General features: G+C 40.8%; 1 protein-coding gene across 17 annotated transcripts in view; it reads left to right on the top strand.

The window, feature by feature from the left end:
* Window positions 1-12,622, top strand: part of RBFOX1 (RNA binding fox-1 homolog 1) — a 1,003,674-nt gene that overhangs the window by 368,461 nt on the left and 622,591 nt on the right. The gene's annotated exons all lie outside the window — the stretch shown is intronic.

Here is a 12,622-nt window from a genome sequence, read left to right as displayed (position 1 = left end):
TTTAGCAAGCCCCTGTCATCAGAATATATCAGATAAATTAATTCCCTCTGCTCTTTCAGGACACATTTGTTGTAAGAATTGTTTTCTAAGTATATTACTGCACATGTTTTACTGTGTTGTTGGTCTTACCTTTGAGTTGTTTAAACCTAAGTTGGATCTGTGGCAACACCAACATTTGTGTGTGTGTGTGTGTGTGTGTGTGTGTGTGCTTTTGCTGTTGCTTTGAGGGATGTTCATGAGGATGTGGGGAGAGAAAAAATATGCTTCCAGGTGCAAATAAGAACAAAGCTTATTTACCTTGAATAGTTCAGCAGAAGAATGAATTTCAGCTGGTACGAATTTCCTGATCGCTCCATGACCAGCTGTATTTAGCAAAAGATCTAGGATCCCTGTCTTCTTTTGCATCTGGTCACTCTGGAGAGAGAAAGATAGCCATATATTGTAAGTGGGGGTGGGAGGGAGAGTTTAAACTAAAACTCATGTTGCAAATCTTGATAAAAGGTAGGTCCTCCCAGGTCTGTTGAGGCTAAAGACTAGTATTATGTGTGTATGGGACTATAACTGTTGCACAAAATAGCGGTTCCTAATATAAAGCACAAGGCATTTTTATACATTTTGAAAGCATAACATATTGCAGGCTTTATTTATTTATTTATTTATTTATTTATTTATTTGGCCATTAGTGTTACTACTCAAAAATATTTCCAATTTAAAATATTAATGGGGTAACTCCATGTGTTTCAAGTCTGTGATAATTAGCTTGTTTTCATGCTGTTAGTCAGTGGCTCTATTTATTTATATATTTCATGGGGTAGGCAAGCAAGGGGGGGGGGAGAATTTGCATCGCTATTTAATATAATTATCCATAATGACCACATATGGCCATTGTATCATTTGCTAATTATTTTAAATGAGTAATGCACAGACATTTTTGGTAGATTATTCAATTATTAGCAAGGCTAGCACATGTGCAGAGACACACTGAAACTTTTAATGCCTGCAGTTTAGTCAGTGGAGGGGGGATAGGGTAGGGGAAATACCAGAATTAATTGTAAATGTTCTAAACCCTACCTTTTTACAGGTTCGTTACATGGACAAAAACAAAATAAATGATGTAGGGAGATGATCACTGTGTTTGGAAGGATCACTGTGCACGTAACAACCAACACTCTAGCTCTGAATTCTATTTATTCCATTTATGATTCACTTCCTACGAAGTGTTTCAAAGAGTTTTTCACAATACAATATACATCAGATAAAACAATAGCTAAAAAGTGAGAGCAGGAAGGGTCTTTAGGTTGCTCATTAACACTTACCACTTGGAGAACAGGCAGATAGGCCACCTGGTCATAGCCTTCCCGACTGTGCTGAGCTCTAAGGTAAATGTACCCCTGACCGTTAGGTCCAGTCGCGGACGACTCTGGGGTTGTGGCGCTCATCTCACTCTGTAGGCCGAGGGAGCCGGTGTTTGTCCACAAGCAGCTTCCGGGTCATGTGGCCAGCATGACTAAGCTGCTTCTGGTGAACCAGAGCAGCGCTGGGGAATGCCATTTACCTTCCCGCCGGAGCGGTACCTATTTATCTACTTGCACTTTGACATGCTTTCGAACTGTTAGGTGGGCAGGAGCAGGGAACGAGCAACGGGAGCTCACCCTGTCGTGGGGATTTGAACCGCCGACCTTCTGATCGGCAAGCCCTAGGCTCTGTGGTTTAGACCACAGTGCCACCCGCGTCTCTATGCTGAGCTTTAGTGTATTTCTATTTAAATTATAGTGATAATTGAAGAAGGTCCATAGCTCCATGGTACACTTGTCCAACATTCACACACATTCAAAATTCCTTAAGCATCCTTATTAGCTCTTGCCCCCTGCCTTAACAAAAATACCTGCACAGTTTTATACACCGGTATAAAAAGGTATACTTCTTGCTTTTAAAACTCAATGAAATGGTGCCCCTATATTTAACCCAATGTCAAGTGTCTCACCTCTTTATTGCTGGTGTGGGTACAACTTCCCTTCCTCTCTTCCATTCAGCATGGCTTGCAAAGCAATAAAATATAATGTCAATAAAATCTGATTAAAAAGCAATGACAATACAATTTGTGACACAAAAACCAACTATTAAAAAAAAAGAATATTGCAGCAGAAGTCCATGAATTGCTCCCAAAGGAAATTTAGAAATGTCTAGAATCCATTTGAGAATGTCAGTTTTTCACAGGGTTTTGAAAGATTAAAAAAGTAAATGTGGGGTTGCATTTTCTCTGGACCCTTCCATTGTATTGAGACATCATTATCTTAACTGATCATGGACTCTAGTTTAACTAAAGTTGCACCATATAATTTTAATGTATCCAGAATGTGGGGCAGGGGGCATGCTAGAGGAAGCCATTCGATCGTGGTTAGCCTGGAGTGATATCTTAATGTATCTTGCTGTTGATGTGCAATGCTTCAGGCTCCACAGGCTGGGGAGTGCTCAATCTGGACCAAGAAGGCAGATCTCTTCCCTGACGGGCAGAGCCTGGGGCGTTATGATACAAAGCCTTTGCTTACGGCTACCAGACAAACTATGTTTCACGCTGGCGAGTTTTTAGGTGCACAGATGGAGCCATCTTTTACTATGCCAGCCTAAGCTGTTCCCCAGCATGAACCCCAAGCAAAAGGTAATTTGGGTAAGCAATCACCTTATCATTCAACTAGATCATAGACGTCCTCTGAATAGTAAGCTGTTAAAACCCTACATATGGCTTGGAGAATGCATACTGTGGGTGGAGAAGTTCAGAGGAGTACATAATGTTCACTTCTTCTTTTTTTAAATGCTACTATATAAGTGAATCAAACAAAATAACTGTTTACCAAGTAGGCTGTGTGTGTGTGTGTGTGTGTGTGTGTGTAAGTGTGTAAAAGGAAGGATTTTCCTTAAGGAAAATGTTCATGAAATTATTGTACCCACACCCTAAAAGAAGCCTTGTTGTGACATTCTTATGGAGGGAAAAATGTGATATTTATTAAATATAACAAAAGTCAGATTTAAACCACGTCATAAAGTGTGTCAAGTGAATTGCTCAAAATATAACAACACTCAACATGTAATAGAGAAACATTCGCCCTCACCCATCACATTGCTGGCTCCCCAGCTAAGGCCTGGGAGAAGATTCATGTGAGCTAGAAGCAAGAAACAGGCTGGGCAGCTGAGAGATACAGCCATGCCTGATTTCTGCCTGATGCAGAGGCTGTGGCTCTGGGAGAAGAAAGACCTCCTTGAGGTGTTAATGCTGTGAACCCCGCCATCATAGGTTAAGATTGTATATATGTGTAAATAAACCATATATCATAACGACACCACAGTCTCCACTATCCCACATTCTGAGGAAACCATGAAACCCCTGGAATCTCACACTGTTTGGAGAATGGGGTGACATGCAACAATGACATTCTATTCAATTTCTAAATACATAGAGTTGTTCTACTAGATTAAGCTAATTTGTCAATTAAATAGAATTGTTCCCATGAAGAACTCTGCTTATGTCTGTCTCTCCTCCTTGATGTAAAAATACTTACTGTTCCATTTAATAATTTTACCTAGAGTAATCACATTTTCTAGGTGACCTAACATATTTATATGGATAAGATGATGAAAATAATCAATGAAGAATGGAAATAGTGGAGTGAAAATAAACTAGATTTACCGGCACAGTAGCTTATTGAACTGCTGTGATTAGATTGTATTCCCTCGCACACTTGAGGGAATGTAATTCAATCTGCAGCTTGAACAGATAACTGTACTTGCAGAAGTTTAGAACCCATTGCTGGTCTTTATATCCTGAGTGTCTTTAAAATTGCTGTTTTCCTAAAATATGCCTTATGGGGTTGGTACATTCTGGCGAAATTGTGTTCCTCTATAACATCCCTCCCACCCCAAGTGGTTAAGATGCAGATGCTTAGATAACAGTTGAACACAGATGTTGTTTATAGGTCGCCTTTTTCAAAGATGGTTTCAATACATTTGGAAACAGAGAAAAATGTATGAAAACACAACATAAAACGTGACTAAAAACTGATCATAATATTGTGTGTGTGTGTGTGTGTGTGTGTGTGTGTGTGTTCCAACACTATCTCTCTTGTATAAACCCACTTCCCAAGAACCTTTCATAATCTCACTTCACGTTAAGATACAAAATCCTGGACAGAAAGATGCACTAAAGGATCATCCTCTCTTCCCATAAGAGAGGAGGGGGAGGGGGATAAGTGTATATACACCAGAGATGGGATCACTTCAGGCCCAGTGGCCAAAATGTGGCCCTCCTTATCTCTGTCTCTCTTACCATAAAGACTTTTCCTAAGCCACCACTCCAAGTCACATTCACTAGCCCTGCTCTCTGCCTCCCTTGAATGTTTTTTGCCTTGCTAGAAAATGTATTTGAACTGTAACAATGCTTTGTTGCTTGCTTAGGTAGCAGTGTGTGTGTGTGTGTGTGTGTGTGTGTGTGTGTTTAGAAACCTCTGATTTTTGCAAGGCTAGAATGTGGTCTATGACCGTCTCTTGGTAGAGATACCTTTGTTACAGTGATCTATGCCCTCAATACTAGATTTTTTGCAATGTGCTTTATATAGGGATGCATTTGAAAATGGTGTAGAGCTGCAGTTAGTGCAGAGCGCAGCTGCCTGACTTCTGACAGGTTCAAGGCAAACAGATCACAAAGCCTGTTTTGTATGCTTCTGAGCCCAATCCAAAGGGATGGTTTTGACCTTTAAGGCTCTTTAATGCCTCTCCTGATACAAACCTATCCAGATTCTGATATTGTCATCTGAGGTCTTTCTCTGGGTCCCTCCTCTGAAGGAGTCTTGGAAGGTGATGCCAAGGGAGAAGGCATTTTGAGTTGTGGCTCCCTGTCTGTGGAATGCCCACCTGAATGAAGATCATCTGGCATCTACACACTCTATAATCATGGAGATTATAACTTATTGGTTGCCCTGCTATGCGGGGTGTATCTTGAGGTTGTGTGGTTGATGGCAAAGGTAGGTCCTCCTAATGCCCCTCCATGTTTCAACAAAATACATTTGAACAGCTCTAATGCACCACTTTATTTTCTTCCATATATTTGAATGGGGGGGGGGGTTGTTGTAAAGTATTGTGCTGGTGTTAAAGCAAGCAAATTCACCCTGCACAGTGTGTGGTGTATGGGTGTGCTTCCCCATTCTCTCATCAGCACTTGGAGTGTACAGACTCTTCCTCTGTACACATACACTCAGTGGTTAAGCTCCTGGGCTGCATTCAGAAGGTACCAGGTTCAATCCCCAGTGTCTCCACATAAGGCTGGGAAGGGAAAGGATACTCCCTAAAGCTCTGCCAGTCCATGCAGACCATGAGGACTGTATCACCTCATAGGCAACCTTTTGTCACAACCTGCCAATGGAAGACAAGGCTAGAGGCAAAAGTAGATGGAGCCACAGGTGCATATCTTACCTTTGTTCAGAAGGCTGCATTCCAGAAATGAAGAATTCAGAGGGTTCTACACACACACCTCCATCTTGGCAAGCAAGAGACATCATCACAGTTCAAGGACCCATTCCGGCCAGGCATAAGCCCTTCAGGATGGCGCTGAGCAAGACTCATGAGGAGTGTGTCCTGAAGATAGTAAGAGTGTCCTACAGAGAGTCCTATGGCCTCTGGACCTGAGGGTTTCTCACTCCTGCTGTAGACAATACTGAGCTATTGTGGAGCAATGGTCTATCAGGATAAGGCAGCTGCCTATGTAGGTTGTTAACCAAAGAGAAGACTTTGTGTTCGATAGGGTCTAAGTTCAGGTCTTTCCAGCAGAGAGGAAGGGAAATGAAATAAAACACCCTTTTCAGAATATGCCAAATAACTTACTAGAGTGAATTGTGCTGTGTGAATGTTTATTGTAAAATTGCATTGAAATTGTGATGCCTTGCATCACTTGCTGAAGAAAAGGAAAAAGGCACATTGAAAGATTTATCTAAGAGACTAGTTAATCATATGAGAGCCCAAAAACACCAGCAGCTGTCTCCAGTAACTCTTCTGCTGATGTGACTTCTGTCAAGTGTTAATGCAGGTTACATGAGAAGGATTTAGAGCTACATGCTTTTTGCATTAATCTGTAATATTAAATTAGCTGGCAAAATGTTGCTGGCTTGGCAGGCATTCAGGAGGCTGAAAAAGAAAAAGAGAAATAAAGAGAGAGAGAGAGAGAGAAGCAAGTCTCCAATTGCAGAAAAGCTCATGGTCAGGACTGCCAAAAAGGAAAATCTGCTTATAAGGGCATCTGGAGATAAAAGAAATAGGGGATGTGTTAGAAGAGGGGGTTTGGGGAGGGAGGGGCACACAGATGCAGGCTACTTTAAGTGGAGAAATAATTCCCTCTTTGATCAAGAACTTCCTGCATTTCCAGGTTAGCACAGAAGTGTCTAAATCTTCCACATTGTTCTCTTGATCTCTTTCATTCTCCTTTCTGGAATCATGACATGATCTCAAATGAGACCTTGCTCGGAACTTCTATCAACACACCTCATTCCATAAATCTGGTGTGGAGAACCTTTAGCCCTCCCGAGATTACTGAATTATGACTCTTTCATGCTTACTAGGGCCGATTGGAGTCATAGTTTGATAATACTGGGAGGACCAGAGTTCCCCATTGCTAATCTAGTCCAATCCCCTGCCCATTGCACGATGCAACTGCAGCATGCCTGGCAGATGGCTGCTTATCCTCCACTGTCAGAGATTGTATGCCCCAAATACCAGTTGCTGACAGTTTCAAGTGAGGAGAGTGTTGTTGCCCTCATGTCCTGCTTGTGGGGTTCCCACAGGTATTTGGTTGGGCACTGTAAATATAGGATGCTGCACTAGAAGGATCATAGCCTGCCAACAGGCTCTTCCAGTGTTAAGGAAAAAGGGTGTCCTCTAGGATGCTGTTCCAGGCTGAAGAGAGCCAGCTTGAATATTGGCAGCTAACTCTCCAGGTTAATTAGAATACACCAAGCCCTATAAAACCCCTTGTAGGAAAGCCAGTTCTTGCATCTGAGCAAATAAGTCTTAAGTGTGAGGACTGTCCCAATCCACTTAACATTCTTTTTCCTACTGCTGCTTTGGATCATGACTCTCCTTCTTACCTTAGCAACTTCTGGGCTATTCATTCCTATTTCACAGACTCTGAGACCTGAATTTGTGCCTGGCTTTGCATAAATCCCACCATCCAGGAACTTTGCACTTGCCTCTCACTCTTTGATTTGTGTTTGCCTAATCTGTAGCCTTACTTCCTCCCCATCCGTCTATTGCCATCCTGCTCCTTTTCTGCCATGCCCAAATGGAGTAGCATCTGGTCTCATAGCTAGACCAAGGTCTAGAAAAATGTCATAATATGAAAAGGAAAGGGATGATATGTATTTGAAACACCACACACACGTGCTTGTTTAAATACACTGGTTTTGCAATGTTGCAACCAGCTTCTTCCTGACAGTGTCCAATAGTTACATGGTGTAGATCAGACACTCACTTAATTCACACAATTTTTTTTAAAAAATCTGAATGCACTATTGTTTTTGGATATTTCTCTCTGCAATAACGGTTGGTGTGGGAGGAGGTTAGCAGAAAATTTGGACAGATTCTCATTTAATGATATGTATATAATAAAAAAGAGATACAAAATGCTAACTGTTTACTGGGAGATGGAAATTGGCATGAAAAGCGAGAAGCATGAAAATGGACTACTGCTCATGATATTTAATTAGTATATATTGCTTTTTATGTAATAAAGAGCCATCTCCACCCCCCACCCCTGCTCTATTTTCTCTTCTTGTGTACCTTGAATTCTTGTTTGTTGGTATCCCAACTGGAAAGTTTAGAAATAGATTGGGGAAGTTTGTGTGAAATGCAGTTTTCCGCAAGTAAATCATACAAATAGAGAGTCATTAAATAGAGATTCACATACAAAATACAGTCCCTTGGTGGGTACCACCTGACTTTCTAGAAACCAGTGTGGGAGTAAGAGAAACAGAATGGTTGGAAACAGGATTTGCCTGCAAGCCCCTCTCTCTCTTTGTATGTGCATGTGTGCAGGGGCAGGAAAGAGCAAATCAGGGCCTTATCTCTTCACCTCCATTATTAAAGTGGCCATTCAGGAAACCCAGTTGCTGTCCATGGTTCTGAATACAACCCTATCTCTTAATAGAGGTGCACTCCATGAAGAATTTTTTATCATCATTATCATCAACATTGGTTTAAAAAAAAGCCACATCGAATTAATATGTACTAGGAGCATGGGAAGCTGCCTTATACCAAGTCAGACAATTGGTCCATCTCACCCAGTATTGCTTTGTACAATGGTTCTTCCCACCCCTATCTGGAGATGCCAGTGATTGAACCCAATGCTCTCTGTATGGAAAGCATGTGATATACTACTAACCTATGGTTTGAACCTGATTCCCCTGCTTTGACTTGGGGACAGATAATTTTAAGCTAATTTTCTCTCACACCTGATACTCATCTCTTGACCTTTCTTGTTACATTCACCATTACTGATGTTGCTGAAACAACATTCTAGGCAGTTAACAGCCTACAGAGTAACTCACAGAGTGGCTTCCATGCAATAAATTAAGAAGAATGCATAAAAGGAAAATGGGAAGAGGGGAAAAGCGAACTTAGGCATCTGTTAAATAGCAGTTCATATAGTGACCAGGTAGAATAAAAACTGCCTAGGGAGAAGAGAAACCACCTGGTATCTCAGTCCTGCTTTATCTCTCTGTCCCCTGGAGCCTCATGCCATGGCAAATTTAAAAACAGTATATGATCCCCCCCCCCTATTTTTATCTTCTGGGAATTAGGGAGGAGCTTTAATGTTAATAGGAGGAGCTTGATACTCAATCTGTTGAGTTTTCAAGAGAGGCCAGGAACATTGATGATACTCTCTCTGAGCTATCATTATATTTTTTTCTGGATTTTTACTTGATAATAGTTTCACAAACTTATATCCCCAGGTGTACTTTGTAATTTCATATGCATACTAGTCCAATTAGTCTTTTTTCCCCTACTGTCATGAATTTAGCAAAAATTATTCTGGTGCAATATATATATATATATATATATATATATATATATATATATATATGGGATTTTTTTTATCCACTTCTTCAACAGTCATTAATGTACTTAACTCCTCCTGTTATAAATCAACGTGAAGAATTAACAGCTTTATAGAAAGTGAAATCAGAGAAACATCAGATTACATGAGCCTCCAGAGAAAAATCAGATGAATTGTTTTGCAGAAGTATCTATGGATACAAAGAAACATCTGATTTCATGTGACAAACTTGTGGGCCTCTCCCGGGATCTAGGATAAATGACTTGTATACTAATCAGAGTACAAGGAGTGTTTAAATTTTCAAAAAAACAGCTGCTCCCCCCCCCAAGCATACATGGAATTTCACTTTTGAACCTGGAAGTGTGAAGCTTCTTCAATGGCAAGGAAGGAGCTATCATGCTTAGAAATACTTCCCTGCAGATTGGGGAAAACATAATTGTCATATTATATGGAAGCGGATGATTGATAAGGACTCCCAGATCCCTTATATCCCAGCCTGATCACTGAGATCTTTGGGGGTATCTGTACATCTCTGCATGCTCTGCTCACCAACCCCCCCTTACCCGTCAACCCATTCCCCTGTCCCCCTTCTGTCACACCTAGCTAACCCCTGTTCCCTTTACACTTGACCAAACCCCAAATATATATTACATGTAACTCTCTTAAGTGCTGAATTAAATGCTTAGGAATTTGCTGCTCTCAAGTCAGTAAGCAGCCTATTAGTTGGAGCTGCACTCTAATAAGGTTAAGGGCCTCTGTGTTTTATCATCTCAGATTATTCTACTACGCCGAGCTCCTATTGCTCCAGCACCCTTGACTAAGATGCATAGCACTATTGTCAGTCCTGGTGTAGCGGCTTTTCATCTTATGATTTATGAGCAACCAATTTATTATGCAATTTAAAAAGTGCAGAAACTTTGCAAAGCAACCTAATTGCCCAAAGGAGTTTTGGTTGAATTGTACAAAAGGAGGCCCCCATCTTTCATACAAGTGGCTGTTCATGTATTGTTTATGGAGTGTAAACTGGGGATGGGTAAATCAGTCTCCTTTGGGGTCTGCCTTGGTTTTGTATGTGTTAGTTCAAAAGTCAATTATTTGTGATTTTGTTCTTTCACAAAATTCACGTGTGTGTGTGTGTGTGTGTGTATACCAGTGTTTTTCAACCTTTTTTGGGCAAAGGCACACTTGTTTCATGAAAAAAAACACGAGGCACACCACCATTAGAAAATGTTAAAAATTTTAACTCTGTGCCTATATTGACTATATATAAAGTAATTTTTCAATTTTTCCCACGGCACACCAGGCAACATCTCGCGGCACACTATAAAACATGCATTCTGTACACACACACACACACCATAAAACATGCATTCTGTACACCTTTTAACCAGAAACATACTTTTTATAAGCAGTATTATTTGGTTTACACTGCTGCTTTACTACTGCAGCAACTCTTTTGTATATAAGTTTTGTTGTTTAGGGGCTTGGGGATATTGTTTTTGTCTGTTACTATGTTATGTATTTTTGTGTTATCCTTGGATGAAGGAGGATACAAAAATTTAATAAATAATTAGATCATCAACAACAACAACAACAACAACAACAACAACAACAAGCTGGGCAGGGCAGGGGATGAGTTGTGTGCAGCAGGGTGGATGAGTGATGGGGGGTTGGTTAGGTGTAAAGGGATGGGTGGCCAGAGGTGGGACTGAAACAGTGGGGGTTCGTGAGTGGAGCAAGCAGTGGCAGCGGCCCCTACATGCATAAACAACAACAACAACAATTGTATACTCTAATTTTAGAGTACATTCTTGTGCTCATCCCTTGAAACAATATTTTATTTGCAACCATCCTATCTTTTAAACTGTGCAAGCATAACATGACTTTGCCACTCTGAACCGTAGAAACCTATTTACTTCAGAGGTTGTTGGACTACAACTCCTATCTGCCCCAGCCAACATAGGCAATGGTCAGGAGTTGTAGTTTTGCAACATCTGGAGGACAGCACATTGGCTAACCCTGGTGCAGGCATTACTGAGGTGGTGTAAATCTGTGTAAAGCAACTTTGTATGTTTCTGTGTCAGCAGCTGATGCTGTGTTCCTGGTCTAACTTTACATTTGCCTTCCTTCACTTTTCTCAGGTCTGCCTTGCCCACATGGTCCCCAGGATTCTGGTCACTGACTTATCAGGAGCTGACTCTGGTGACCAATGTATTTTAATATCAGACCAGAGTGTGAGTGGGCTTAGTGTGTAGGGCACAGAGTCTTCCCATAGTAACTTACAACAGATATGAACCATAAACTCACAATCCCAATTAAAACAAAACAACACAACACAATTAAAACTAATATTAAAAATATCAAAAATTCCAAAGCAAATCAGCAACAGGACCTAGAATTGATAATCCATTTAGAACACATCTCAAGCCGCAGCACAACATAAACCAGCAACGTAAGCAGTAACCTAATCTCAGCTGAAAGACATTCAAAACAGCTACCTCTTCAAACCCCATTTGAACATGAAAACCGTGTAACAGTTGGGAGGATTGTTTAACCATCACCCCTACTCAAACAGATTTGTCCACTTGTACTTTCCAGTGGCATGGATGTGGCAATCTCAATATGGGAAACTACCCAAACATAGCTATCACTACTGACAGCTGTTAGGATTGGAATAAATATCCTAATACAGTGGTGCCTCTGGTTACGAACTTCATTTGTTCCGGAGGTCTGTTCTTAACCTGAAACCGTTCTTAACCTGAGGTACCACTTTAGCTAATGGGGCCTCCCGCTGCTGCTGCGCTGCCGCCACAAAATTTCTGTTCTCATCCTGAGGTAAAGTTCTTAACCCAAGGTACTACTTCCAGGTTAGCAGAGTCTGTAACCCGAAGTGTTTGTAACCCAAGTTACCACTGTATAGGCAGAATTCATGAATGTGCAAAATTCATTGGGTTACCTTTTAAGCAGCAGTTTGAGTTTGTTTGCTTTTAACCTTGCATCTCACCTCTTCTGCAAGGACCTCCAGTAATTAAGAGAATTCCTTAACTAGTATTATACTAAACATTCTGCACAGTATGGGGATTTAGTATGGAGATCTGGCGTGGAATATCTGGTCTAGGAGGGTGTCAAACGGAGCTTATTGGGAAGAAGCATGAGAGGTGAAAACTGCATCTGTTTATCATATATTTATTATATTCATCCTTCAAGGAGCAAGAAGGTAGCACAAAAGTTTAGGGATGGGTGAAGATGTCTGCTTTGGCTTAAGTTCAGCTCTTTGTATTTCCACATCAGTTTGCAGTTTCCGAAACTACCGCTTCTTGCTTGCTTTAATAGATGCAATATGCAGAAAATGTTAATGAACTGATTTATGGGCCACTTACATAAATGAAACTGAATTTTGGTGAAGACTTTCCAATCTCTATTAACTTGGAAACAAACAAGCTTACAAACAAGAGTCCATTTTGCTATAGCAAGCTGTATTTATGAGATACAAAGTCATGATATAAGTGCTGTAAAATGAGTTGCATT

The sequence above is a fragment of the Lacerta agilis genome, chromosome 13, assembly GCF_009819535.1.
Source record: "Lacerta agilis isolate rLacAgi1 chromosome 13, rLacAgi1.pri, whole genome shotgun sequence".
Classification (NCBI taxonomy): Eukaryota; Metazoa; Chordata; class Lepidosauria; order Squamata; family Lacertidae; genus Lacerta; species Lacerta agilis.
The sequence above is the reverse complement of the archived record's forward strand: the minus strand, read 5'-3'. Positions and strand labels throughout refer to the sequence as shown.